We start from the raw sequence: 27572 nt of genomic DNA, 5'->3' as shown, positions 1-27572 counted from the left end.
GCATGACATGATAGGCAGCTGCCTTGATAGCGGGTGGGTGCTGAATGTTCCTAATTGACAAAATAAGATTAATGCTTATGAAGAAATATAAAATCTCATCCCTTCCCCAATATCGCGCCACACCCCTACCCCTTAATTCCCTGGTTGAACTTGATGGACATATGTCTTTTTTCGACCGTACTAACTATGTAACTATGTAACATAACATGGGGGGGGGTCTCCTGGCTGTTCACACAGGTGTGTCATTGCTGTACATTGACCATGCATTGCTTCTGTGGTATTGCAAAGGCAAAGACAAATGCTTCCAGCCATCCATTGCACTAATGGATTGGTCATCAGCTGGCTGTCTATGTCCCGCATCAATATAGACCAAAGTACAGAGGGTTAGGCTATGCTATTGTGCACCTACCTGATGCATCAGAAGGTGCGAGGCCCTTGCTAAATTCTGTGCACAGACTTTGAGATCTATACTTTAGACTGTATCTAAACCTGCTCCAACATGGACTGACATTCTGGCCTACTTTCAGCCGATGCGACTTGTCTGTCGCTGAACAGTCGCTTTTTATGTATTCAGCACCTATGTATAATGTTGTAAAAATGCTCTAGAAGCTAAAGTCGCAGAAATGTCACACATATTTGGCCTGCAACTTTCTGTGCGACAAATTCAGACAGGAAAAATCAGTATAAATCCTTAGAAAATTATCCCCCAGTGTCTCCATCTGCTGGCGGTATTGAATAAGCATTGCTGCACTGATGGGGTATGCATTAGACGAAAAAAAAGAAGAAAAAGAAGAATAATACGCCCAGAAAAGAGGCGAAAAGGAGAAAAACGTAAAAAAACGTGAAAAAAAAGTAAGAGGAAGAGAAGGGAAAAAAAGGTGGAAATGGGTTTAAAAGTGATTTCGGCGGAGAAATATATATATATATATATATATATATATATACGCGCACACACACACATATATATAAACGTATTCTCCGTTGAGATATTGCAGCCGCTGCTGTGTCCAGGCCCAGGAGCCTTAGCACTGTGCTGTGATGTCACTCAATACCACTGACATCACTAGGTGTAAACAACATCTCTCCTTTGCTGTGTATGTGACTATGGAGCTGTTTGGTGATGTCGTCTATTATGGCCTTCATAGAAGCAACAGGAGATTGTTGCATCCATCTAGAACCCTCAGAACTACAGTGCTATGATGTCACTCACTTCCACAGGCCTTGCAGAGTGTAAACAACAACAACCCAGCTTTGTTGTGTATGTAACCATAGGGATTTGTGATGTCACCTAGAACCTTCACAGCAGCGACAGCTTTATGAGGAGCATCAGCACTGCTCTGCCTGAGCAGAACCATCACCGCCATAGGTTGTCAAATAACCCGGATTTAACCCACACAGGTAAGTCCAATGGGGTGCAGGCATGTCCTCTATGCTTACAGCTTCCCGTGGGTGTTGGTTTGATACCGTTTGGGGACAGCCAAGGAGGCATCTGCAGGCAACAAAGGTAGGTGTGTGCTTGTGTGTGTGTTTCCTATGCAGATCCTAAGCCCAGTGTCACATGCAAGTAGGAGGAGTAAGAAGGGTTCCTGGCAAATCCGGGTTATGGATTGCATTTAAAAAGGCCCCGTGGGAGTGCAATGGGCCCCTGTCTTGCTGCTTAGCAATAATGGTATGGGTTTAGGTTCTGCTGTGTGTACTGGTGGTTGACTGCCCCCCAGCCCAGAGTGTGCATGGAAAATTGTCTGGCAGCCTCCCTGACAGCAAGCAGTGATAGTGCCCATGAAGGGGACCTTGTTGGGCCCGCCCCTTTCACGGTTATCGCTTCTCGGCCTTTTGGCTAAGATCAAGTGTAGTATCTGTTCTTATCAGTTTAATATCTGATACGTCCCCTATCTGGGGACCATATATTAAATGGATTTTTGAGAACGGGGGCCGATTTCGAAGCTTGCTTCCGTCGCCCTATGCATTGACCCGATATGGCAGTATCTTCGGGTACAGTGCACCACCCCCTTACAGGGTTAAAAAGAAAGATTCCTACTTTCATTGCTACCTGCTTGCTGGCTAGCCAGCTAGCCAGCCCTGTGGGCCTTGCTGCTGCTGCTGCAGCCAAAAAACAAAAGGTGGTGCTGCTGCTGCTTCTGCTGCTTCTGCTTCTGCTTGTGTCTGGCCGCTGTTGGAGCGTCCAGGCACAGGACTTCTGCTGCTGCTGACTAAATGGCCTCCTTAATTGGATCATTTGAGTAGCCAGCACACCTGTGCAGGTAGGGCATGACATGATAGGCAGCTGCCTTGATAGCGGGTGGGTGCTGAATGTTCCTAATTGACAAAATAAGATTAATGCTTATGAAGAAATATAAAATCTCATCCCTTCCCCAATATCGCGCCACACCCCTACCCCTTAATTCCCTGGTTGAACTTGATGGACATATGTCTTTTTTCGACCGTACTAACTATGTAACTATGTAACATAACATGGGGGGGGGTCTCCTGGCTGTTCACACAGGTGTGTCATTGCTGTACATTGACCATGCATTGCTTCTGTGGTATTGCAAAGGCAAAGACAAATGCTTCCAGCCATCCATTGCACTAATGGATTGGTCATCAGCTGGCTGTCTATGTCCCGCATCAATATAGACCAAAGTACAGAGGGTTAGGCTATGCTATTGTGCACCTACCTGATGCATCAGAAGGTGCGAGGCCCTTGCTAAATTCTGTGCACAGACTTTGAGATCTATACTTTAGACTGTATCTAAACCTGCTCCAACATGGACTGACATTCTGGCCTACTTTCAGCCGATGCGACTTGTCTGTCGCTGAACAGTCGCTTTTTATGTATTCAGCACCTATGTATAATGTTGTAAAAATGCTCTAGAAGCTAAAGTCGCAGAAATGTCACACATATTTGGCCTGCAACTTTCTGTGCGACAAATTCAGACAGGAAAAATCAGTATAAATCCTTAGAAAATTATCCCCCAGTGTCTCCATCTGCTGGCGGTATTGAATAAGCATTGCTGCACTGATGGGGTATGCATTAGACGAAAAAAAAGAAGAAAAAGAAGAATAATACGCCCAGAAAAGAGGCGAAAAGGAGAAAAACGTAAAAAAACGTGAAAAAAAAGTAAGAGGAAGAGAAGGGAAAAAAAGGTGGAAATGGGTTTAAAAGTGATTTCGGCGGAGATATATATATATATATATATATATATATATATATATATATATATATATATACGCGCACACACACACATATATATAAACGTATTCTCCGTTGAGATATTGCAGCCGCTGCTGTGTCCAGGCCCAGGAGCCTTAGCACTGTGCTGTGATGTCACTCAATACCACTGACATCACTAGGTGTAAACAACATCTCTCCTTTGCTGTGTATGTGACTATGGAGCTGTTTGGTGATGTCGTCTATTATGGCCTTCATAGAAGCAACAGGAGATTGTTGCATCCATCTAGAACCCTCAGAACTACAGTGCTATGATGTCACTCACTTCCACAGGCCTTGCAGAGTGTAAACAACAACAACCCAGCTTTGTTGTGTATGTAACCATAGGGATTTGTGATGTCACCTAGAACCTTCACAGCAGCGACAGCTTTATGAGGAGCATCAGCACTGCTCTGCCTGAGCAGAACCATCACCGCCATAGGTTGTCAAATAACCCGGATTTAACCCACACAGGTAAGTCCAATGGGGTGCAGGCATGTCCTCTATGCTTACAGCTTCCCGTGGGTGTTGGTTTGATACCGTTTGGGGACAGCCAAGGAGGCATCTGCAGGCAACAAAGGTAGGTGTGTGCTTGTGTGTGTGTTTCCTATGCAGATCCTAAGCCCAGTGTCACATGCAAGTAGGAGGAGTAAGAAGGGTTCCTGGCAAATCCGGGTTATGGATTGCATTTAAAAAGGCCCCGTGGGAGTGCAATGGGCCCCTGTCTTGCTGCTTAGCAATAATGGTATGGGTTTAGGTTCTGCTGTGTGTACTGGTGGTTGACTGCCCCCCAGCCCAGAGTGTGCATGGAAAATTGTCTGGCAGCCTCCCTGACAGCAAGCAGTGATAGTGCCCATGAAGGGGACCTTGTTGGGCCCGCCCCTTTCACGGTTATCGCTTCTCGGCCTTTTGGCTAAGATCAAGTGTAGTATCTGTTCTTATCAGTTAGAACAGATACTTACCTGGCAGGGGAGATACCATGATCGCTACGGTCTGAAGAACTCCAAGCATTGTGGTAGAGATTTTGCGTAGTACGATTGCAGTACTTTTCGTTCTTATTAGAACCGCATTTCTCTAGAGCATACCACCTGAAGATCGTCTCCTGCCTGCCTCGGAACATCTGAAGAAGGAGAAGATCTTGAAGACTGCAGCTCCGGAAGAAGCCGACGAATAACCTGGAAGAAGGGAATCGGCGGTGAATTCCGGAACAGCGGCGAAGAGGAAGGCGGCGCAGAATCTTTTCGAAGAAACTCGCTGCCTCTGGAGAAGGATTTGCATAGCTCCTCCCACCGGGACCGGATCTGCATAGCTCCTCCCACCCGGGAAAGAAGACTTTGCGAAGCCTCTCTCCACAAGCAAGCAAGGAAGCGGAAAAGAGCCTGCTGGAAGAAGCCATGGCCTCAACCAGCAAGTCCACCCAGGAGGCTGCAGGGCAAGGCCTGGAGGTCCAGCCCCAACCAAAGCAAGCTTCAACCTCCACCACGGCAAGGCAGAAGGGCGGCAGAATTCCTAACCTGGAAGCTCCAACCCTGGAGCCCTGGATGAGGCAGACTGTTGCCTTGAAGCTCAAGCCCGTGGACGGAAGGGTGCCGGACATGTCCCACGACGTGTTCTGCAAGAAGATGCTGGCGGATCAAGGCTTCCCCACGGCTGACACCCTGGGAATAGCAACCTTCTTTTCGGGAATCTTCTACATCACCTTTGCCACCATTGGGACCTGTAGAAGATACTGGGAGGTGGTGAAAGCGGCGAGTCCCGAATCCCCTTTCTCTCGCTTTGTGGGCAACTGCCTTATTCAAAGAGAGGAGAGGCGGGTGACGGTCTCAATGCGGAACCCACACACCCCAGGCACGGACATCTCGACCTTCCTGAAGCGCTTCTGCACCGTGGTGAGGGAGCCCACCCGCATCCTGAACTCACTCGGATACTGGACCTGCAAGTGGTCTGTGGTCGTCAGACTCAACAAGAACCCTGCTTCTCCAGACGGACTACAGCACCTGCCAACGACATTTTCCTTGGGCAACTCCACAGGACTTATCTTCTACCCGGACATGCCGCAGACCTGCAGGAGATGTGGCAAGATGGGCCACGAGGGCAAGGACTGTACGGAGGATGCCTGCAGGTATTGCCGTGTGACGGGTCACACGACCAAGGACTGCCCCAAGAGCAAGACCTGCAACCTCTGCGGACTGGCAGCCCACAGCTACAAGGACTGCCCCCAGAGGGAGAGAACATGGGCATCTGTGGCAGCGAGAGCACCGAAGCCAGCCCCAGCTCCGGAGCCAGCACCACGGATGGCCAAGCCGACCAAGGAGGGTAAGAAGGCGAAAGCCACCACCCCTGCCCCGTCCCGCCCCTCCCCTGCCCCTCCCGCCCCATCCCCTGCCCCTCCTGCCCCATCTCCTGCCCCATCCCGCCCCACCCCTGCCCCATCCCGTCCCACCCCTGCCCCATCCCGTCCCACCCCTGCCCCTCCTGCCCCATCCCGTCCCACCCCTGCCCCTCCTGCCCCATCCCGTCCCACCCCCGCCCCTCCTGCCCCATCCCGCCCCACCCCTGCCCCCCGTACCCCACCCCGGCCCACCCCTGCCCCGTCCTCCCCTGCCCGGCCCACCCCTGCCCCGTCCTCCCCTGCCCGGGCACTCTCTCCTGCCCCCCGCCCCACCCAGCCTCCTTTCTCTCCTGGCCCAGCAGCACCTAACCCCCCTCCAGCTGCTGGTGCCCGCCCTTCGGAGGACTTTCCTGTGCTTCCTCCCCCAGGTACCATACAGAGGAAGAGGAAAGGAAGGGACAACGTATCAGAAGAGTCCCACAAAAGAAAGATAATCGAGACCTGCGAGACCCCTCAAGCTTCAGATGAGGAGGAGGAGATGGAGCAGGTCTGCGAGAGCCTTGAGGCTTCAGAAGGAGAGGAGGTGATGGAGCAGGCCCAAGTGGAGCAGGTCCAAGCAGAGCCAGTCCAAGCTCAATCTATGGAGGAGCTGCTGCAGGACCCAGAGGTTAAGAAAATCCTGGACACTCCGTCCAACACGGTCTACGACGAGTTCTTGGAAGGGCGCTACGAGAAGCCACAGGAGCCGACAGGCGCCAGAGAAGAGGACCCGTCCGACCAGACTGGTAACTAGTATCAGAACTAACCTCTCTTTTTATTCCCATGGCTGATCTCAACATCTTCTGCATTAATGTGAGGAGTATTAGAGCTTGGTTCAGATTTCAGACTGTTCTTACGTTCTTAGATTCCCAGAGGTGTGATGTTTACATGTTGCAGGAATGTGCTTTGTCTGCTTCTAGGTCTTACAACCATCTGGCCAGGCAGTGGCCTCACGGCCCTTCCTACTGGTCTGGTGGGGGCGACAATAGGTCTGCGGGGGTGGCCATCCTGATCAGGGGAGGTAACTTTGCACTTGATTCCGTCCGGGAGCTCGTCTGTGGCAGACTTCTTGTCGCAGACGGTTCCTGGGCGGGTGAGCCCGTGCGGCTCATCAACGTGTATGCCTCCCCTGAGAGGGATGTCCGACTGGAGGTTCTCCAGGCCCTGCGGGCTGAACTCGCCACCACTAGGGCAGTGGTGTTGGGTGGTGACTTCAACTGCCCCATTGAGGTGGAAGGGCGCAGTTCTGGCACATCCGCCAACCTGGACGTGACGTCTAAACTGCTGATTGAGATGGTGACGGAGGCATCCTTGCAGGACGTTGTCGGGTCCATCGGGAACGGCTCCGTAAACTATACGTGGAGCCGCCCCGATGGCTCGCTCCGTTCTCGGATAGACTTCATCTTCACTTCGAGAGCAGTCAGAAAGGTGTCGTACTCTATGGTCCCCTGCTTCTTCTCTGACCACAGGGCCATTCGATTCCGGGGGACTCTGGGCCATGGATTCCCACCTGGCCCGGGCTCCTGGAAGTTGAATTGTGCCCTGTTGGAGCAGAGGGAGGTCATGGAGGAACTTAGGGATGCTTACCTTGTATGGCGAAATGACAAATGTCTGTTCAAGTGCATCAGCGATTGGTGGGAATATGTTAAAGTCGAATTCCGTTGTTTCTTTCAGGCAAAAGGCAGACAACAGGCGTGTGCGAAGAAGTGGGACTTGAGGAAACTGCAGCGCGAGCTGCGGTCCCTGCAGGACCTGCTCCAGTGTGGCTGGGACGTCAGGGAGGAGCTGGAGGAGACCAAAAAGAGCTTGAAAAGGCACTTTGAGGAGGAATCCAAGCGAATCGTCTTTCGTTCCAAGGTGGAGAACCTGGAGAAGGGTGAGAAATGTAACTCTTTCTTTTTCAGGAAGCTCCATGCCGGCCACACGCCCCTGACTGAGCTGCGAGATGAGACCGGACACATGAGGAGCGGCAAGGAGGAAGTGATGGGGGTCGTCCACGACTTCTACAGCAACCTCTACGCCCCCAAGTCATCCGACCCCGAAGCCGCCGAGAGGTTCCTGTCAGGTGTCACTAACGTTGTTGATCCCGCAGGTGCGGCGGCTATGGACGATCCCTTGACGGTGGGGGAGCTGCTCTCTGCCGCTAAATCCCTTAAGCCCGGCAGGACCCCGGGCAGTGACGGTCTCCCGGCCGAGCTCTACGTAGCGCTGGGTGACCTGATCTGTACGGACCTGTTGGAGGTGTACGAGGAGATGGTGGTGGGGGGCAGAATGCCTCCGTCGTTGAGGGAGGGGATGATCACGATCTTGTATAAGCGGAAGGGGGAGAGATGTGACCTGAAAAACTGGCGTCCCATCTCTCTCCTGAACGTGGACTACAAGATCCTCGCCAAGGTGCTGGCCAACAGGCTGAAACCTGTCATGGGGCAGATCGTCCATCCGGACCAGACCTGCAGCATTCCTGGCCGCAGGATTGCCGACAGCCTTGCCCTTGTGAGAGACACGGTCCATTACATCCAGGACCGCGGGGGCCGCGCCGCCCTGGTCAGCTTAGATCAGGAGAAGGCGTTCGACCGTGTCTCCCACGCATTCATGGACAGGGTTTTGCGCAGGCTGGGTCTGGGGAAGATGTTTTGCTCTTTTGTTAACGTTATGTATTTTGACATTTACAGCACGGTGTTGGTGAACGGCTGGAAGACTGACCCCTTTCCCATTCTTTCAGGGGTTAGACAAGGCTGCCCTCTTTCACCTCTCCTTTTTGTTTGTGTTATAGAGCTCTTCGCTGAGACTATCCGGCAGAATGGAGAGATCAGAGGGATCACCGCACCAGGACCAGATCGCCACGAGGTCAAGTGCTCGCTCTACATGGACGACGTGACCGTCTTCTGCGCTGACCAGCGTTCGGTGACTGCACTCGTCCAGACCTGCGAGGACTTCGGCAGAGCTTCGGGGGCAAAAGTCAACTGCGGGAAGTCGGAGGCCATGCTCTTCGGGGAGTGGCACCTGGCTTCTTCCGCCCCCTTCCCCTTTGCCGTTAAGCCGGACTTCATTCAAATTCTTGGAGTCTGGTTCGGGAAGGAAGGAGCGGCCCTTAAGTCTTGGCAAGACCGACTAGGAAGGATAAACTCAAAGATCGGACTGTGGAGCTCCAGAAAGCTCACGATGGAAGGCAAGGCACTTGTCCTGCGGAGTGAAGTTTTGCCTGTGCTCCAATATACCGCACAGGCCTGGCCTCCCCATACCACCGTTTGCAAGGCCATCACCCGGACAGTGTTTGGCTTCGTCTGGGGCAAAATGGACAGAGTCAAGAGGACCGTGATGTACAAGGAACCCCGCAAGGGTGGGAAGGGAATACCCGACATCCCCGCTCTGCTGAGGGCCTCCTTTGCATGTGTCACGGTGCAGCGGACTCTTGTAGAAAAGACTGGCTCAGCGGGCAGGTCCATGTCTCGCTTGCTTCTCATGCCCCTCTGGAGACAGCTGGGCTGGGACAAGTGGGACAGCTCCATCCCTTACAACTGGAACACTCCCTGGTTCTATGGGGATGTTGTCCGGTTTGTGAGGGAGCACCAGCTGGAAGGACTGAAACCAGACCTATGGAAGCCAAAGACAATCCACAAGCTCATCCGAGCTAAGGACTCGACCGAGCTGGTTCCGGGACTCCCCGCAGCCACTGCAGAGACAGTTTGGAACAATGTGGCCTCAAAGCGGCTTACCAATGGACACAAGGACTTGTCGTGGATGGCCGTCATGGGAGGTCTCTCTCTCAGGTCATTCATGCATGCCCGCAACCTGTGCAAGACCCGGTACTGCCCCCGTTGCCCCTACGTGGAGGAAACATCTTTCCACGTGTTTTGGCAGTGCCCCTTTGCACAGGGTCTGTTGGACGCCCTAGAACAGGAACTCAGAGACTCAGTGCCCAGGAGCTGCCTATCGTACCATTCGGTGCTTTACGGCCTGTTCCCTGGGACCCACGACGTGGAGGCCATCCAGGAGGCCTGGCGCCTTATGAACTGTTTTAAGGACGCAGTGTGGCTTGCCAGGAACCGCCTCGTGATCAACAGGGAAAACATGTCCGTCCGGGACTGCCGCAGGTTCATCAAGAACCTGCTTAGAGACTATTCCATCTTGGACAGCTCGGCCGTTGATGAGGAAGAAGAGGAGTGAAGACCCCTCTCCTTCTCCCATGTCTCCCTGAAGATACAGCCCAACAGTTTGGCCCTGTGATCCGCCCCCTCCCTACCCCCACATAGTCGCCCACACCCCTACCCCGATCACAGATTGTATTATTTGGTTTTTGTTTGATCTCTTGTGCCTTTATATTGCAGGATTGAGCTGAATGTTAGAGTAGCATGGTGTGCGATGTATAGCTTAGGGAACCTTTGCTGTGTATTGTACTATCATGCTTTGTGTGACTGTAATTTATTGTACGACTTGTAATGACTGAACGGAAAATAAAGCTCTTTCAATCAAAAAAATCTGTTCTTATCAGTTTAATATCTGATACGTCCCCTATCTGGGGACCATATATTAAATGGATTTTTGAGAACGGGGGCCGATTTCGAAGCTTGCTTCCGTCACCCTATGCATTGACCCGATATGGCAGTATCTTCGGGTACAGTGCACCACCCCCTTACAGGGTTAAAAAGAAAGATTCCTACTTTCATTGCTACCTGCTTGCTGGCTAGCCAGCTAGCCAGCCCTGTGGGCCTTGCTGCTGCTGCTGCAGCCAAAAAACAAAAGGTGGTGCTGCTGCTGCTTCTGCTGCTTCTGCTTCTGCTTGTGTCTGGCCGCTGTTGGAGCGTCCAGGCACAGGACTTCTGCTGCTGCTGACTAAATGGCCTCCTTAATTGGATCATTTGAGTAGCCAGCACACCTGTGCAGGTAGGGCATGACATGATAGGCAGCTGCCTTGATAGCGGGTGGGTGCTGAATGTTCCTAATTGACAAAATAAGATTAATGCTTATGAAGAAATATAAAATCTCATCCCTTCCCCAATATCGCGCCACACCCCTACCCCTTAATTCCCTGGTTGAACTTGATGGACATATGTCTTTTTTCGACCGTACTAACTATGTAACTATGTAACATAACATGGGGGGGGTCTCCTGGCTGTTCACACAGGTGTGTCATTGCTGTACATTGACCATGCATTGCTTCTGTGGTATTGCAAAGGCAAAGACAAATGCTTCCAGCCATCCATTGCACTAATGGATTGGTCATCAGCTGGCTGTCTATGTCCCGCATCAATATAGACCAAAGTACAGAGGGTTAGGCTATGCTATTGTGCACCTACCTGATGCATCAGAAGGTGCGAGGCCCTTGCTAAATTCTGTGCACAGACTTTGAGATCTATACTTTAGACTGTATCTAAACCTGCTCCAACATGGACTGACATTCTGGCCTACTTTCAGCCGATGCGACTTGTCTGTCGCTGAACAGTCGCTTTTTATGTATTCAGCACCTATGTATAATGTTGTAAAAATGCTCTAGAAGCTAAAGTCGCAGAAATGTCACACATATTTGGCCTGCAACTTTCTGTGCGACAAATTCAGACAGGAAAAATCAGTATAAATCCTTAGAAAATTATCCCCCAGTGTCTCCATCTGCTGGCGGTATTGAATAAGCATTGCTGCACTGATGGGGTATGCATTAGACGAAAAAAAAGAAGAAAAAGAAGAATAATACGCCCAGAAAAGAGGCGAAAAGGAGAAAAACGTAAAAAAACGTGAAAAAAAAGTAAGAGGAAGAGAAGGGAAAAAAAGGTGGAAATGGGTTTAAAAGTGATTTCGGCGGAGAAATATATATATATATATATATATATATATATATATATATATATATATACGCGCACACACACACATATATATAAACGTATTCTCCGTTGAGATATTGCAGCCGCTGCTGTGTCCAGGCCCAGGAGCCTTAGCACTGTGCTGTGATGTCACTCAATACCACTGACATCACTAGGTGTAAACAACATCTCTCCTTTGCTGTGTATGTGACTATGGAGCTGTTTGGTGATGTCGTCTATTATGGCCTTCATAGAAGCAACAGGAGATTGTTGCATCCATCTAGAACCCTCAGAACTACAGTGCTATGATGTCACTCACTTCCACAGGCCTTGCAGAGTGTAAACAACAACAACCCAGCTTTGTTGTGTATGTAACCATAGGGATTTGTGATGTCACCTAGAACCTTCACAGCAGCGACAGCTTTATGAGGAGCATCAGCACTGCTCTGCCTGAGCAGAACCATCACCGCCATAGGTTGTCAAATAACCCGGATTTAACCCACACAGGTAAGTCCAATGGGGTGCAGGCATGTCCTCTATGCTTACAGCTTCCCGTGGGTGTTGGTTTGATACCGTTTGGGGACAGCCAAGGAGGCATCTGCAGGCAACAAAGGTAGGTGTGTGCTTGTGTGTGTGTTTCCTATGCAGATCCTAAGCCCAGTGTCACATGCAAGTAGGAGGAGTAAGAAGGGTTCCTGGCAAATCCGGGTTATGGATTGCATTTAAAAAGGCCCCGTGGGAGTGCAATGGGCCCCTGTCTTGCTGCTTAGCAATAATGGTATGGGTTTAGGTTCTGCTGTGTGTACTGGTGGTTGACTGCCCCCCAGCCCAGAGTGTGCATGGAAAATTGTCTGGCAGCCTCCCTGACAGCAAGCAGTGATAGTGCCCATGAAGGGGACCTTGTTGGGCCCGCCCCTTTCACGGTTATCGCTTCTCGGCCTTTTGGCTAAGATCAAGTGTAGTATCTGTTCTTATCAGTTTAATATCTGATACGTCCCCTATCTGGGGACCATATATTAAATGGATTTTTGAGAACGGGGGCCGATTTCGAAGCTTGCTTCCGTCGCCCTATGCATTGACCCGATATGGCAGTATCTTCGGGTACAGTGCACCACCCCCTTACAGGGTTAAAAAGAAAGATTCCTACTTTCATTGCTACCTGCTTGCTGGCTAGCCAGCTAGCCAGCCCTGTGGGCCTTGCTGCTGCTGCTGCAGCCAAAAAACAAAAGGTGGTGCTGCTGCTGCTTCTGCTGCTTCTGCTTCTGCTTGTGTCTGGCCGCTGTTGGAGCGTCCAGGCACAGGACTTCTGCTGCTGCTGACTAAATGGCCTCCTTAATTGGATCATTTGAGTAGCCAGCACACCTGTGCAGGTAGGGCATGACATGATAGGCAGCTGCCTTGATAGCGGGTGGGTGCTGAATGTTCCTAATTGACAAAATAAGATTAATGCTTATGAAGAAATATAAAATCTCATCCCTTCCCCAATATCGCGCCACACCCCTACCCCTTAATTCCCTGGTTGAACTTGATGGACATATGTCTTTTTTCGACCGTACTAACTATGTAACTATGTAACATAACATGGGGGGGGTCTCCTGGCTGTTCACACAGGTGTGTCATTGCTGTACATTGACCATGCATTGCTTCTGTGGTATTGCAAAGGCAAAGACAAATGCTTCCAGCCATCCATTGCACTAATGGATTGGTCATCAGCTGGCTGTCTATGTCCCGCATCAATATAGACCAAAGTACAGAGGGTTAGGCTATGCTATTGTGCACCTACCTGATGCATCAGAAGGTGCGAGGCCCTTGCTAAATTCTGTGCACAGACTTTGAGATCTATACTTTAGACTGTATCTAAACCTGCTCCAACATGGACTGACATTCTGGCCTACTTTCAGCCGATGCGACTTGTCTGTGGCTGAACAGTCGCTTTTTATGTATTCAGCACCTATGTATAATGTTGTAAAAATGCTCTAGAAGCTAAAGTCGCAGAAATGTCACACATATTTGGCCTGCAACTTTCTGTGCGACAAATTCAGACAGGAAAAATCAGTATAAATCCTTAGAAAATTATCCCCCAGTGTCTCCATCTGCTGGCGGTATTGAATAAGCATTGCTGCACTGATGGGGTATGCATTAGACGAAAAAAAAGAAGAAAAAGAAGAATAATACGCCCAGAAAAGAGGCGAAAAGGAGAAAAACGTAAAAAAACGTGAAAAAAAAGTAAGAGGAAGAGAAGGGAAAAAAAGGTGGAAATGGGTTTAAAAGTGATTTCGGCGGAGAAATATATATATATATATATATATATATATATATATATATATATATATACGCGCACACACACACATATATATAAACGTATTCTCCGTTGAGATATTGCAGCCGCTGCTGTGTCCAGGCCCAGGAGCCTTAGCACTGTGCTGTGATGTCACTCAATACCACTGACATCACTAGGTGTAAACAACATCTCTCCTTTGCTGTGTATGTGACTATGGAGCTGTTTGGTGATGTCGTCTATTATGGCCTTCATAGAAGCAACAGGAGATTGTTGCATCCATCTAGAACCCTCAGAACTACAGTGCTATGATGTCACTCACTTCCACAGGCCTTGCAGAGTGTAAACAACAACAACCCAGCTTTGTTGTGTATGTAACCATAGGGATTTGTGATGTCACCTAGAACCTTCACAGCAGCGACAGCTTTATGAGGAGCATCAGCACTGCTCTGCCTGAGCAGAACCATCACCGCCATAGGTTGTCAAATAACCCGGATTTAACCCACACAGGTAAGTCCAATGGGGTGCAGGCATGTCCTCTATGCTTACAGCTTCCCGTGGGTGTTGGTTTGATACCGTTTGGGGACAGCCAAGGAGGCATCTGCAGGCAACAAAGGTAGGTGTGTGCTTGTGTGTGTGTTTCCTATGCAGATCCTAAGCCCAGTGTCACATGCAAGTAGGAGGAGTAAGAAGGGTTCCTGGCAAATCCGGGTTATGGATTGCATTTAAAAAGGCCCCGTGGGAGTGCAATGGGCCCCTGTCTTGCTGCTTAGCAATAATGGTATGGGTTTAGGTTCTGCTGTGTGTACTGGTGGTTGACTGCCCCCCAGCCCAGAGTGTGCATGGAAAATTGTCTGGCAGCCTCCCTGACAGCAAGCAGTGATAGTGCCCATGAAGGGGACCTTGTTGGGCCCGCCCCTTTCACGGTTATCGCTTCTCGGCCTTTTGGCTAAGATCAAGTGTAGTATCTGTTCTTATCAGTTTAATATCTGATATGTCCCCTATCTGGGGACCATATATTAAATGGATTTTTGAGAACGGGGGCCGATTTCGAAGCTTGCTTCCGTCGCCCTATGCATTGACCCGATATGGCAGTATCTTCGGGTACAGTGCACCACCCCCTTACAGGGTTAAAAAGAAAGATTCCTACTTTCATTGCTACCTGCTTGCTGGCTAGCCAGCTAGCCAGCCCTGTGGGCCTTGCTGCTGCTGCTGCAGCCAAAAAACAAAAGGTGGTGCTGCTGCTGCTTCTGCTGCTTCTGCTTCTGCTTGTGTCTGGCCGCTGTTGGAGCGTCCAGGCACAGGACTTCTGCTGCTGCTGACTAAATGGCCTCCTTAATTGGATCATTTGAGTAGCCAGCACACCTGTGCAGGTAGGGCATGACATGATAGGCAGCTGCCTTGATAGCGGGTGGGTGCTGAATGTTCCTAATTGACAAAATAAGATTAATGCTTATGAAGAAATATAAAATCTCATCCCTTCCCCAATATCGCGCCACACCCCTACCCCTTAATTCCCTGGTTGAACTTGATGGACATATGTCTTTTTTCGACCGTACTAACTATGTAACTATGTAACATAACATGGGGGGGGTCTCCTGGCTGTTCACACAGGTGTGTCATTGCTGTACATTGACCATGCATTGCTTCTGTGGTATTGCAAAGGCAAAGACAAATGCTTCCAGCCATCCATTGCACTAATGGATTGGTCATCAGCTGGCTGTCTATGTCCCGCATCAATATAGACCAAAGTACAGAGGGTTAGGCTATGCTATTGTGCACCTACCTGATGCATCAGAAGGTGCGAGGCCCTTGCTAAATTCTGTGCACAGACTTTGAGATCTATACTTTAGACTGTATCTAAACCTGCTCCAACATGGACTGACATTCTGGCCTACTTTCAGCCGATGCGACTTGTCTGTGGCTGAACAGTCGCTTTTTATGTATTCAGCACCTATGTATAATGTTGTAAAAATGCTCTAGAAGCTAAAGTCGCAGAAATGTCACACATATTTGGCCTGCAACTTTCTGTGCGACAAATTCAGACAGGAAAAATCAGTATAAATCCTTAGAAAATTATCCCCCAGTGTCTCCATCTGCTGGCGGTATTGAATAAGCATTGCTGCACTGATGGGGTATGCATTAGACGAAAAAAAAGAAGAAAAAGAAGAATAATACGCCCAGAAAAGAGGCGAAAAGGAGAAAAACGTAAAAAAACGTGAAAAAAAAGTAAGAGGAAGAGAAGGGAAAAAAAGGTGGAAATGGGTTTAAAAGTGATTTCGGCGGAGAATATATATATATATATATATATATATATATATATATATACGCGCACACACACACATATATATAAACGTATTCTCCGTTGAGATATTGCAGCCGCTGCTGTGTCCAGGCCCAGGAGCCTTAGCACTGTGCTGTGATGTCACTCAATACCACTGACATCACTAGGTGTAAACAACATCTCTCCTTTGCTGTGTATGTGACTATGGAGCTGTTTGGTGATGTCGTCTATTATGGCCTTCATAGAAGCAACAGGAGATTGTTGCATCCATCTAGAACCCTCAGAACTACAGTGCTATGATGTCACTCACTTCCACAGGCCTTGCAGAGTGTAAACAACAACAACCCAGCTTTGTTGTGTATGTAACCATAGGGATTTGTGATGTCACCTAGAACCTTCACAGCAGCGACAGCTTTATGAGGAGCATCAGCACTGCTCTGCCTGAGCAGAACCATCACCGCCATAGGTTGTCAAATAACCCGGATTTAACCCACACAGGTAAGTCCAATGGGGTGCAGGCATGTCCTCTATGCTTACAGCTTCCCGTGGGTGTTGGTTTGATACCGTTTGGGGACAGCCAAGGAGGCATCTGCAGGCAACAAAGGTAGGTGTGTGCTTGTGTGTGTGTTTCCTATGCAGATCCTAAGCCCAGTGTCACATGCAAGTAGGAGGAGTAAGAAGGGTTCCTGGCAAATCCGGGTTATGGATTGCATTTAAAAAGGCCCCGTGGGAGTGCAATGGGCCCCTGTCTTGCTGCTTAGCAATAATGGTATGGGTTTAGGTTCTGCTGTGTGTACTGGTGGTTGACTGCCCCCCAGCCCAGAGTGTGCATGGAAAATTGTCTGGCAGCCTCCCTGACAGCAAGCAGTGATAGTGCCCATGAAGGGGACCTTGTTGGGCCCGCCCCTTTCACGGTTATCGCTTCTCGGCCTTTTGGCTAAGATCAAGTGTAGTATCTGTTCTTATCAGTTTAATATCTGATACGTCCCCTATCTGGGGACCATATATTAAATGGATTTTTGAGAACGGGGGCCGATTTCGAAGCTTGCTTCCGTCGCCCTATGCATTGACCCGATATGGCAGTATCTTCGGGTACAGTGCACCACCCCCTTACAGGGTTAAAAAGAAAGATTCCTACTTTCATTGCTACCTGCTTGCTGGCTAGCCAGCTAGCCAGCCCTGTGGGCCTTGCTGCTGCTGCTGCAGCCAAAAAACAAAAGGTGGTGCTGCTGCTGCTTCTGCTGCTTCTGCTTCTGCTTGTGTCTGGCCGCTGTTGGAGCGTCCAGGCACAGGACTTCTGCTGCTGCTGACTAAATGGCCTCCTTAATTGGATCATTTGAGTAGCCAGCACACCTGTGCAGGTAGGGCATGACATGATAGGCAGCTGCCTTGATAGCGGGTGGGTGCTGAATGTTCCTAATTGACAAAATAAGATTAATGCTTATGAAGAAATATAAAATCTCATCCCTTCCCCAATATCGCGCCACACCCCTACCCCTTAATTCCCTGGTTGAACTTGATGGACATATGTCTTTTTTCGACCGTACTAACTATGTAACTATGTAACATAACATGGGGGGGGTCTCCTGGCTGTTCACACAGGTGTGTCATTGCTGTACATTGACCATGCATTGCTTCTGTGGTATTGCAAAGGCAAAGACAAATGCTTCCAGCCATCCATTGCACTAATGGATTGGTCATCAGCTGGCTGTCTATGTCCCGCATCAATATAGACCAAAGTACAGAGGGTTAGGCTATGCTATTGTGCACCTACCTGATGCATCAGAAGGTGCGAGGCCCTTGCTAAATTCTGTGCACAGACTTTGAGATCTATACTTTAGACTGTATCTAAACCTGCTCCAACATGGACTGACATTCTGGCCTACTTTCAGCCGATGCGACTTGTCTGTCGCTGAACAGTCGCTTTTTATGTATTCAGCACCTATGTATAATGTTGTAAAAATGCTCTAGAAGCTAAAGTCGCAGAAATGTCACACATATTTGGCCTGCAACTTTCTGTGCGACAAATTCAGACAGGAAAAATCAGTATAAATCCTTAGAAAATTATCCCCCAGTGTCTCCATCTGCTGGCGGTATTGAATAAGCATTGCTGCACTGATGGGGTATGCATTAGACGAAAAAAAAGAAGAAAAAGAAGAATAATACGCCCAGAAAAGAGGCGAAAAGGAGAAAAACGTAAAAAAACGTGAAAAAAAAGTAAGAGGAAGAGAAGGGAAAAAAAGGTGGAAATGGGTTTAAAAGTGATTTCGGCGGAGAAATATATATATATATATATATATATATATATATATATATATATATATATGCGCACACACACACATATATATAAACGTATTCTCCGTTGAGATATTGCAGCCGCTGCTGTGTCCAGGCCCAGGAGCCTTAGCACTGTGCTGTGATGTCACTCAATACCACTGACATCACTAGGTGTAAACAACATCTCTCCTTTGCTGTGTATGTGACTATGGAGCTGTTTGGTGATGTCGTCTATTATGGCCTTCATAGAAGCAACAGGAGATTGTTGCATCCATCTAGAACCCTCAGAACTACAGTGCTATGATGTCACTCACTTCCACAGGCCTTGCAGAGTGTAAACAACAACAACCCAGCTTTGTTGTGTATGTAACCATAGGGATTTGTGATGTCACCTAGAACCTTCACAGCAGCGACAGCTTTATGAGGAGCATCAGCACTGCTCTGCCTGAGCAGAACCATCACCGCCATAGGTTGTCAAATAACCCGGATTTAACCCACACAGGTAAGTCCAATGGGGTGCAGGCATGTCCTCTATGCTTACAGCTTCCCGTGGGTGTTGGTTTGATACCGTTTGGGGACAGCCAAGGAGGCATCTGCAGGCAACAAAGGTAGGTGTGTGCTTGTGTGTGTGTTTCCTATGCAGATCCTAAGCCCAGTGTCACATGCAAGTAGGAGGAGTAAGAAGGGTTCCTGGCAAATCCGGGTTATGGATTGCATTTAAAAAGGCCCCGTGGGAGTGCAATGGGCCCCTGTCTTGCTGCTTAGCAATAATGGTATGGGTTTAGGTTCTGCTGTGTGTACTGGTGGTTGACTGCCCCCCAGCCCAGAGTGTGCATGGAAAATTGTCTGGCAGCCTCCCTGACAGCAAGCAGTGATAGTGCCCATGAAGGGGACCTTGTTGGGCCCGCCCCTTTCACGGTTATCGCTTCTCGGCCTTTTGGCTAAGATCAAGTGTAGTATCTGTTCTTATCAGTTTAATATCTGATACGTCCCCTATCTGGGGACCATATATTAAATGGATTTTTGAGAACGGGGGCCGATTTCGAAGCTTTCTTCCGTCGCCCTATGCATTGACCCGATATGACAGTATCTTCGGGTACAGTGCACCACCCCCTTACAGGGTTAAAAAGAAAGATTCCTACTTTCATTGCTACCTGCTTGCTGGCTAGCCAGCTAGCCAGCCCTGTGGGCCTTGCTGCTGCTGCTGCAGCCAAAAAACAAAAGGTGGTGCTGCTGCTGCTTCTGCTGCTTCTGCTTCTGCTTGTGTCTGGCCGCTGTTGGAGCGTCCAGGCACAGGACTTCTGCTGCTGCTGACTAAATGGCCTCCTTAATTGGATCATTTGAGTAGCCAGCACACCTGTGCAGGTAGGGCATGACATGATAGGCAGCTGCCTTGATAGCGGGTGGGTGCTGAATGTTCCTAATTGACAAAATAAGATTAATGCTTATGAAGAAATATAAAATCTCATCCCTTCCCCAATATCGCGCCACACCCCTACCCCTTAATTCCCTGGTTGAACTTGATGGACATATGTCTTTTTTCGACCGTACTAACTATGTAACTATGTAACATAACATGGGGGGGGTCTCCTGGCTGTTCACACAGGTGTGTCATTGCTGTACATTGACCATGCATTGCTTCTGTGGTATTGCAAAGGCAAAGACAAATGCTTCCAGCCATCCATTGCACTAATGGATTGGTCATCAGCTGGCTGTCTATGTCCCGCATCAATATAGACCAAAGTACAGAGGGTTAGGCTATGCTATTGTGCACCTACCTGATGCATCAGAAGGTGCGAGGCCCTTGCTAAATTCTGTGCACAGACTTTGAGATCTATACTTTAGACTGTATCTAAACCTGCTCCAACATGGACTGACATTCTGGCCTACTTTCAGCCGATGCGACTTGTCTGTCGCTGAACAGTCGCTTTTTATGTATTCAGCACCTATGTATAATGTTGTAAAAATGCTCTAGAAGCTAAAGTCGCAGAAATGTCACACATATTTGGCCTGCAACTTTCTGTGCGACAAATTCAGACAGGAAAAATCAGTATAAATCCTTAGAAAATTATCCCCCAGTGTCTCCATCTGCTGGCGGTATTGAATAAGCATTGCTGCACTGATGGGGTATGCATTAGACGAAAAAAAAGAAGAAAAAGAAGAATAATACGCCCAGAAAAGAGGCGAAAAGGAGAAAAACGTAAAAAAACGTGAAAAAAAAGTAAGAGGAAGAGAAGGGAAAAAAAGGTGGAAATGGGTTTAAAAGTGATTTCGGCGGAGAAATATATATATATATATATATATATATATATATATATATATATATATATACGCGCACACACACACATATATATAAACGTATTCTCCGTTGAGATATTGCAGCCGCTGCTGTGTCCAGGCCCAGGAGCCTTAGCACTGTGCTGTGATGTCACTCAATACCACTGACATCACTAGGTGTAAACAACATCTCTCCTTTGCTGTGTATGTGACTATGGAGCTGTTTGGTGATGTCGTCTATTATGGCCTTCATAGAAGCAACAGGAGATTGTTGCATCCATCTAGAACCCTCAGAACTACAGTGCTATGATGTCACTCACTTCCACAGGCCTTGCAGAGTGTAAACAACAACAACCCAGCTTTGTTGTGTATGTAACCATAGGGATTTGTGATGTCACCTAGAACCTTCACAGCAGCGACAGCTTTATGAGGAGCATCAGCACTGCTCTGCCTGAGCAGAACCATCACCGCCATAGGTTGTCAAATAACCCGGATTTAACCCACACAGGTAAGTCCAATGGGGTGCAGGCATGTCCTCTATGCTTACAGCTTCCCGTGGGTGTTGGTTTGATACCGTTTGGGGACAGCCAAGGAGGCATCTGCAGGCAACAAAGGTAGGTGTGTGCTTGTGTGTGTGTTTCCTATGCAGATCCTAAGCCCAGTGTCACATGCAAGTAGGAGGAGTAAGAAGGGTTCCTGGCAAATCCGGGTTATGGATTGCATTTAAAAAGGCCCCGTGGGAGTGCAATGGGCCCCTGTCTTGCTGCTTAGCAATAATGGTATGGGTTTAGGTTCTGCTGTGTGTACTGGTGGTTGACTGCCCCCCAGCCCAGAGTGTGCATGGAAAATTGTCTGGCAGCCTCCCTGACAGCAAGCAGTGATAGTGCCCATGAAGGGGACCTTGTTGGGCCCGCCCCTTTCACGGTTATCGCTTCTTGGCCTTTTGGCTAAGATCAAGTGTAGTATCTGTTCTTATCAGTTTAATATCTGATACGTCCCCTATCTGGGGACCATATATTAAATGGATTTTTGAGAACGGGGGCCGATTTCGAAGCTTGCTTCCGTCGCCCTATGCATTGACCCGATATGGCAGTATCTTCGGGTACAGTGCACCACCCCCTTACAGGGTTAAAAAGAAAGATTCCTACTTTCATTGCTACCTGCTTGCTGGCTAGCCAGCTAGCCAGCCCTGTGGGCCTTGCTGCTGCTGCTGCAGCCAAAAAACAAAAGGTGGTGCTGCTGCTGCTTCTGCTGCTTCTGCTTCTGCTTGTGTCTGGCCGCTGTTGGAGCGTCCAGGCACAGGACTTCTGCTGCTGCTGACTAAATGGCCTCCTTAATTGGATCATTTGAGTAGCCAGCACACCTGTGCAGGTAGGGCATGACATGATAGGCAGCTGCCTTGATAGCGGGTGGGTGCTGAATGTTCCTAATTGACAAAATAAGATTAATGCTTATGAAGAAATATAAAATCTCATCCCTTCCCCAATATCGCGCCACACCCCTACCCCTTAATTCCCTGGTTGAACTTGATGGACATATGTCTTTTTTCGACCGTACTAACTATGTAACTATGTAACATAACATGGGGGGGGTCTCCTGGCTGTTCACACAGGTGTTTCATTGCTGTACATTGACCATGCATTGCTTCTGTGGTATTGCAAAGGCAAAGACAAATGCTTCCAGCCATCCATTGCACTAATGGATTGGTCATCAGCTGGCTGTCTATGTCCCGCATCAATATAGACCAAAGTACAGAGGGTTAGGCTATGCTATTGTGCACCTACCTGATGCATCAGAAGGTGCGAGGCCCTTGCTAAATTCTGTGCACAGACTTTGAGATCTATACTTTAGACTGTATCTAAACCTGCTCCAACATGGACTGACATTCTGGCCTACTTTCAGCCGATGCGACTTGTCTGTCGCTGAACAGTCGCTTTTTATGTATTCAGCACCTATGTATAATGTTGTAAAAATGCTCTAGAAGCTAAAGTCGCAGAAATGTCACACATATTTGGCCTGCAACTTTCTGTGCGACAAATTCAGACAGGAAAAATCAGTATAAATCCTTAGAAAATTATCCCCCAGTGTCTCCATCTGCTGGCGGTATTGAATAAGCATTGCTGCACTGATGGGGTATGCATTAGACGAAAAAAAAGAAGAAAAAGAAGAATAATACGCCCAGAAAAGAGGCGAAAAGGAGAAAAACGTAAAAAAACTTGAAAAAAAAGTAAGAGGAAGAGAAGGGAAAAAAAGGTGGAAATGGGTTTAAAAGTGATTTCGGCGGAGAAATATATATATATATATATATATATATATATATATATATACGCGCACACACACACATATATATAAACGTATTCTCCGTTGAGATATTGCAGCCGCTGCTGTGTCCAGGCCCAGGAGCCTTAGCACTGTGCTGTGATGTCACTCAATACCACTGACATCACTAGGTGTAAACAACATCTCTCCTTTGCTGTGTATGTGACTATGGAGCTGTTTGGTGATGTCGTCTATTATGGCCTTCATAGAAGCAACAGGAGATTGTTGCATCCATCTAGAACCCTCAGAACTACAGTGCTATGATGTCACTCACTTCCACAGGCCTTGCAGAGTGTAAACAACAACAACCCAGCTTTGTTGTGTATGTAACCATAGGGATTTGTGATGTCACCTAGAACCTTCACAGCAGCGACAGCTTTATGAGGAGCATCAGCACTGCTCTGCCTGAGCAGAACCATCACCGCCATAGGTTGTCAAATAACCCGGATTTAACCCACACAGGTAAGTCCAATGGGGTGCAGGCATGTCCTCTATGCTTACAGCTTCCCGTGGGTGTTGGTTTGATACCGTTTGGGGACAGCCAAGGAGGCATCTGCAGGCAACAAAGGTAGGTGTGTGCTTGTGTGTGTGTTTCCTATGCAGATCCTAAGCCCAGTGTCACATGCAAGTAGGAGGAGTAAGAAGGGTTCCTGGCAAATCCGGGTTATGGATTGCATTTAAAAAGGCCCCGTGGGAGTGCAATGGGCCCCTGTCTTGCTGCTTAGCAATAATGGTATGGGTTTAGGTTCTGCTGTGTGTACTGGTGGTTGACTGCCCCCCAGCCCAGAGTGTGCATGGAAAATTGTCTGGCAGCCTCCCTGACAGCAAGCAGTGATAGTGCCCATGAAGGGGACCTTGTTGGGCCCGCCCCTTTCACGGTTATCGCTTCTCGGCCTTTTGGCTAAGATCAAGTGTAGTATCTGTTCTTATCAGTTTAATATCTGATACGTCCCCTATCTGGGGACCATATATTAAATGGATTTTTGAGAACGGGGGCCGATTTCGAAGCTTGCTTCCGTCGCCCTATGCATTGACCCGATATGGCAGTATCTTCGGGTACAGTGCACCACCCCCTTACAGGGTTAAAAAGAAAGATTCCTACTTTCATTGCTACCTGCTTGCTGGCTAGCCAGCTAGCCAGCCCTGTGGGCCTTGCTGCTGCTGCTGCAGCCAAAAAACAAAAGGTGGTGCTGCTGCTGCTTCTGCTGCTTCTGCTTCTGCTTGTGTCTGGCCGCTGTTGGAGCGTCCAGGCACAGGACTTCTGCTGCTGCTGACTAAATGGCCTCCTTAATTGGATCATTTGAGTAGCCAGCACACCTGTGCAGGTAGGGCATGACATGATAGGCAGCTGCCTTGATAGCGGGTGGGTGCTGAATGTTCCTAATTGACAAAATAAGATTAATGCTTATGAAGAAATATAAAATCTCATCCCTTCCCCAATATCGCGCCACACCCCTACCCCTTAATTCCCTGGTTGAACTTGATGGACATATGTCTTTTTTCGACCGTACTAACTATGTAACTATGTAACATAACATGGGGGGGGTCTCCTGGCTGTTCACACAGGTGTGTCATTGCTGTACATTGACCATGCATTGCTTCTGTGGTATTGCAAAGGCAAAGACAAATGCTTCCAGCCATCCATTGCACTAATGGATTGGTCATCAGCTGGCTGTCTATGTCCCGCATCAATATAGACCAAAGTACAGAGGGTTAGGCTATGCTATTGTGCACCTACCTGATGCATCAGAAGGTGCGAGGCCCTTGCTAAATTCTGTGCACAGACTTTGAGATCTATACTTTAGACTGTATCTAAACCTGCTCCAACATGGACTGACATTCTGGCCTACTTTCAGCCGATGCGACTTGTCTGTCGCTGAACAGTCGCTTTTTATGTATTCAGCACCTATGTATAATGTTGTAAAAATGCTCTAGAAGCTAAAGTCGCAGAAATGTCACACATATTTGGCCTGCAACTTTCTGTGCGACAAATTCAGACAGGAAAAATCAGTATAAATCCTTAGAAAATTATCCCCCAGTGTCTCCATCTGCTGGCGGTATTGAATAAGCATTGCTGCACTGATGGGGTATGCATTAGACGAAAAAAAAGAAGAAAAAGAAGAATAATACGCCCAGAAAAGAGGCGAAAAGGAGAAAAACGTAAAAAAACGTGAAAAAAAAGTAAGAGGAAGAGAAGGGAAAAAAAGGTGGAAATGGGTTTAAAAGTGATTTCGGCGGAGAAATATATATATATATATATATATATATATATATATATATATATACGCGCACACACACACATATATATAAACGTATTCTCCGTTGAGATATTGCAGCCGCTGCTGTGTCCAGGCCCAGGAGCCTTAGCACTGTGCTGTGATGTCACTCAATACCACTGACATCACTAGGTGTAAACAACATCTCTCCTTTGCTGTGTATGTGACTATGGAGCTGTTTGGTGATGTCGTCTATTATGGCCTTCATAGAAGCAACAGGAGATTGTTGCATCCATCTAGAACCCTCAGAACTACAGTGCTATGATGTCACTCACTTCCACAGGCCTTGCAGAGTGTAAACAACAACAACCCAGCTTTGTTGTGTATGTAACCATAGGGATTTGTGATGTCACCTAGAACCTTCACAGCAGCGACAGCTTTATGAGGAGCATCAGCACTGCTCTGCCTGAGCAGAACCATCACCGCCATAGGTTGTCAAATAACCCGGATTTAACCCACACAGGTAAGTCCAATGGGGTGCAGGCATGTCCTCTATGCTTACAGCTTCCCGTGGGTGTTGGTTTGATACCGTTTGGGGACAGCCAAGGAGGCATCTGCAGGCAACAAAGGTAGGTGTGTGCTTGTGTGTGTGTTTCCTATGCAGATCCTAAGCCCAGTGTCACATGCAAGTAGGAGGAGTAAGAAGGGTTCCTGGCAAATCCGGGTTATGGATTGCATTTAAAAAGGCCCCGTGGGAGTGCAATGGGCCCCTGTCTTGCTGCTTAGCAATAATGGTATGGGTTTAGGTTCTGCTGTGTGTACTGGTGGTTGACTGCCCCCCAGCCCAGAGTGTGCATGGAAAATTGTCTGGCAGCCTCCCTGACAGCAAGCAGTGATAGTGCCCATGAAGGGGACCTTGTTGGGCCCGCCCCTTTCACGGTTATCGCTTCTCGGCCTTTTGGCTAAGATCAAGTGTAGTATCTGTTCTTATCAGTTTAATATCTGATACGTCCCCTATCTGGGGACCATATATTAAATGGATTTTTGAGAACGGGGGCCGATTTCGAAGCTTGCTTCCGTCGCCCTATGCATTGACCCGATATGGCAGTATCTTCGGGTACAGTGCACCACCCCCTTACAGGGTTAAAAAGAAATATTCCTACTTTCATTGCTACCTGCTTGCTGGCTAGCCAGCTAGCCAGCCCTGTGGGCCTTGCTGCTGCTGCTGCAGCCAAAAAACAAAAGGTGGTGCTGCTGCTGCTTCTGCTGCTTCTGCTTCTGCTTGTGTCTGGCCGCTGTTGGAGCGTCCAGGCACAGGACTTCTGCTGCTGCTGACTAAATGGCCTCCTTAATTGGATCATTTGAGTAGCCAGCACACCTGTGCAGGTAGGGCATGACATGATAGGCAGCTGCCTTGATAGCGGGTGGGTGCTGAATGTTCCTAATTGACAAAATAAGATTAATGCTTATGAAGAAATATAAAATCTCATCCCTTCCCCAATATCGCGCCACACCCCTACCCCTTAATTCCCTGGTTGAACTTGATGGACATATGTCTTTTTTCGACCGTACTAACTATGTAACTATGTAACATAACATGGGGGGGGTCTCCTGGCTGTTCACACAGGTGTGTCATTGCTGTACATTGACCATGCATTGCTTCTGTGGTATTGCAAAGGCAAAGACAAATGCTTCCAGCCATCCATTGCACTAATGGATTGGTCATCAGCTGGCTGTCTATGTCCCGCATCAATATAGACCAAAGTACAGAGGGTTAGGCTATGCTATTGTGCACCTACCTGATGCATCAGAAGGTGCGAGGCCCTTGCTAAATTCTGTGCACAGACTTTGAGATCTATACTTTAGACTGTATCTAAACCTGCTCCAACATGGACTGACATTCTGGCCTACTTTCAGCCGATGCGACTTGTCTGTCGCTGAACAGTCGCTTTTTATGTATTCAGCACCTATGTATAATGTTGTAAAAATGCTCTAGAAGCTAAAGTCGCAGAAATGTCACACATATTTGGCCTGCAACTTTCTGTGCGACAAATTCAGACAGGAAAAATCAGTATAAATCCTTAGAAAATTATCCCCCAGTGTCTCCATCTGCTGGCGGTATTGAATAAGCATTGCTGCACTGATGGGGTATGCATTAGACGAAAAAAAAGAAGAAAAAGAAGAATAATACGCCCAGAAAAGAGGCGAAAAGGAGAAAAACGTAAAAAAACGTGAAAAAAAAGTAAGAGGAAGAGAAGGGAAAAAAAGGTGGAAATGGGTTTAAAAGTGATTTCGGCGGAGAAATATATATATATATATATATATATATATATATATATATATACGCGCACACACACACATATATATAAACGTATTCTCCGTTGAGATATTGCAGCCGCTGCTGTGTCCAGGCCCAGGAGCCTTAGCACTGTGCTGTGATGTCACTCAATACCACTGACATCACTAGGTGTAAACAACATCTCTCCTTTGCTGTGTATGTGACTATGGAGCTGTTTGGTGATGTCGTCTATTATGGCCTTCATAGAA

At 48.1% G+C, this 27572-nt stretch overlaps 8 non-coding genes and 2 pseudogenes across 8 annotated transcripts; all 10 read left to right on the top strand.

Moving 5' to 3' along the window:
* The first annotated feature begins 1817 nt into the window (after nt 1–1817).
* Nucleotides 1818–2008, top strand: LOC130339958 (U2 spliceosomal RNA). Its single transcript, XR_008880181.1, has one exon. It is a non-coding gene; the product is annotated as a U2 spliceosomal RNA (small nuclear RNA).
* A 2093-nt stretch (nt 2009–4101) lies between these two features.
* LOC130339978 (U2 spliceosomal RNA) lies at nt 4102–4278 on the top strand (annotated as a pseudogene).
* A 5759-nt stretch (nt 4279–10037) lies between these two features.
* On the top strand, nt 10038–10210 carry LOC130339975 (U2 spliceosomal RNA; annotated as a pseudogene).
* A 2090-nt stretch (nt 10211–12300) lies between these two features.
* Nucleotides 12301–12491, top strand: LOC130339957 (U2 spliceosomal RNA). Its single transcript, XR_008880180.1, has one exon. It is a non-coding gene; the product is annotated as a U2 spliceosomal RNA (small nuclear RNA).
* Nucleotides 12492–14581: 2090 nt separating this feature from the next.
* Nucleotides 14582–14772, top strand: LOC130340001 (U2 spliceosomal RNA). The gene has a single exon (XR_008880213.1). It is a non-coding gene; the product is annotated as a U2 spliceosomal RNA (small nuclear RNA).
* A 2081-nt stretch (nt 14773–16853) lies between these two features.
* LOC130339956 (U2 spliceosomal RNA) lies at nt 16854–17044 on the top strand. Its single transcript, XR_008880179.1, has one exon. It is a non-coding gene; the product is annotated as a U2 spliceosomal RNA (small nuclear RNA).
* A 2090-nt stretch (nt 17045–19134) lies between these two features.
* Nucleotides 19135–19325, top strand: LOC130339972 (U2 spliceosomal RNA). Its single transcript, XR_008880193.1, has one exon. It is a non-coding gene; the product is annotated as a U2 spliceosomal RNA (small nuclear RNA).
* Nucleotides 19326–21417: 2092 nt separating this feature from the next.
* On the top strand, nt 21418–21608 carry LOC130339967 (U2 spliceosomal RNA). The gene has a single exon (XR_008880189.1). It is a non-coding gene; the product is annotated as a U2 spliceosomal RNA (small nuclear RNA).
* Nucleotides 21609–23690: 2082 nt separating this feature from the next.
* LOC130339955 (U2 spliceosomal RNA) lies at nt 23691–23881 on the top strand. Its single transcript, XR_008880178.1, has one exon. It is a non-coding gene; the product is annotated as a U2 spliceosomal RNA (small nuclear RNA).
* Nucleotides 23882–25967: 2086 nt separating this feature from the next.
* LOC130339954 (U2 spliceosomal RNA) lies at nt 25968–26158 on the top strand. Its single transcript, XR_008880177.1, has one exon. It is a non-coding gene; the product is annotated as a U2 spliceosomal RNA (small nuclear RNA).
* Nucleotides 26159–27572: the final 1414 nt, after the last annotated feature.

The sequence above is a fragment of the Hyla sarda genome, unplaced genomic scaffold, assembly GCF_029499605.1.
Source record: "Hyla sarda isolate aHylSar1 unplaced genomic scaffold, aHylSar1.hap1 scaffold_564, whole genome shotgun sequence".
In the NCBI taxonomy this organism is placed as follows: domain Eukaryota; kingdom Metazoa; phylum Chordata; class Amphibia; order Anura; family Hylidae; genus Hyla; species Hyla sarda.
This window is presented reverse-complemented; position numbering and strand designations above follow the sequence as displayed.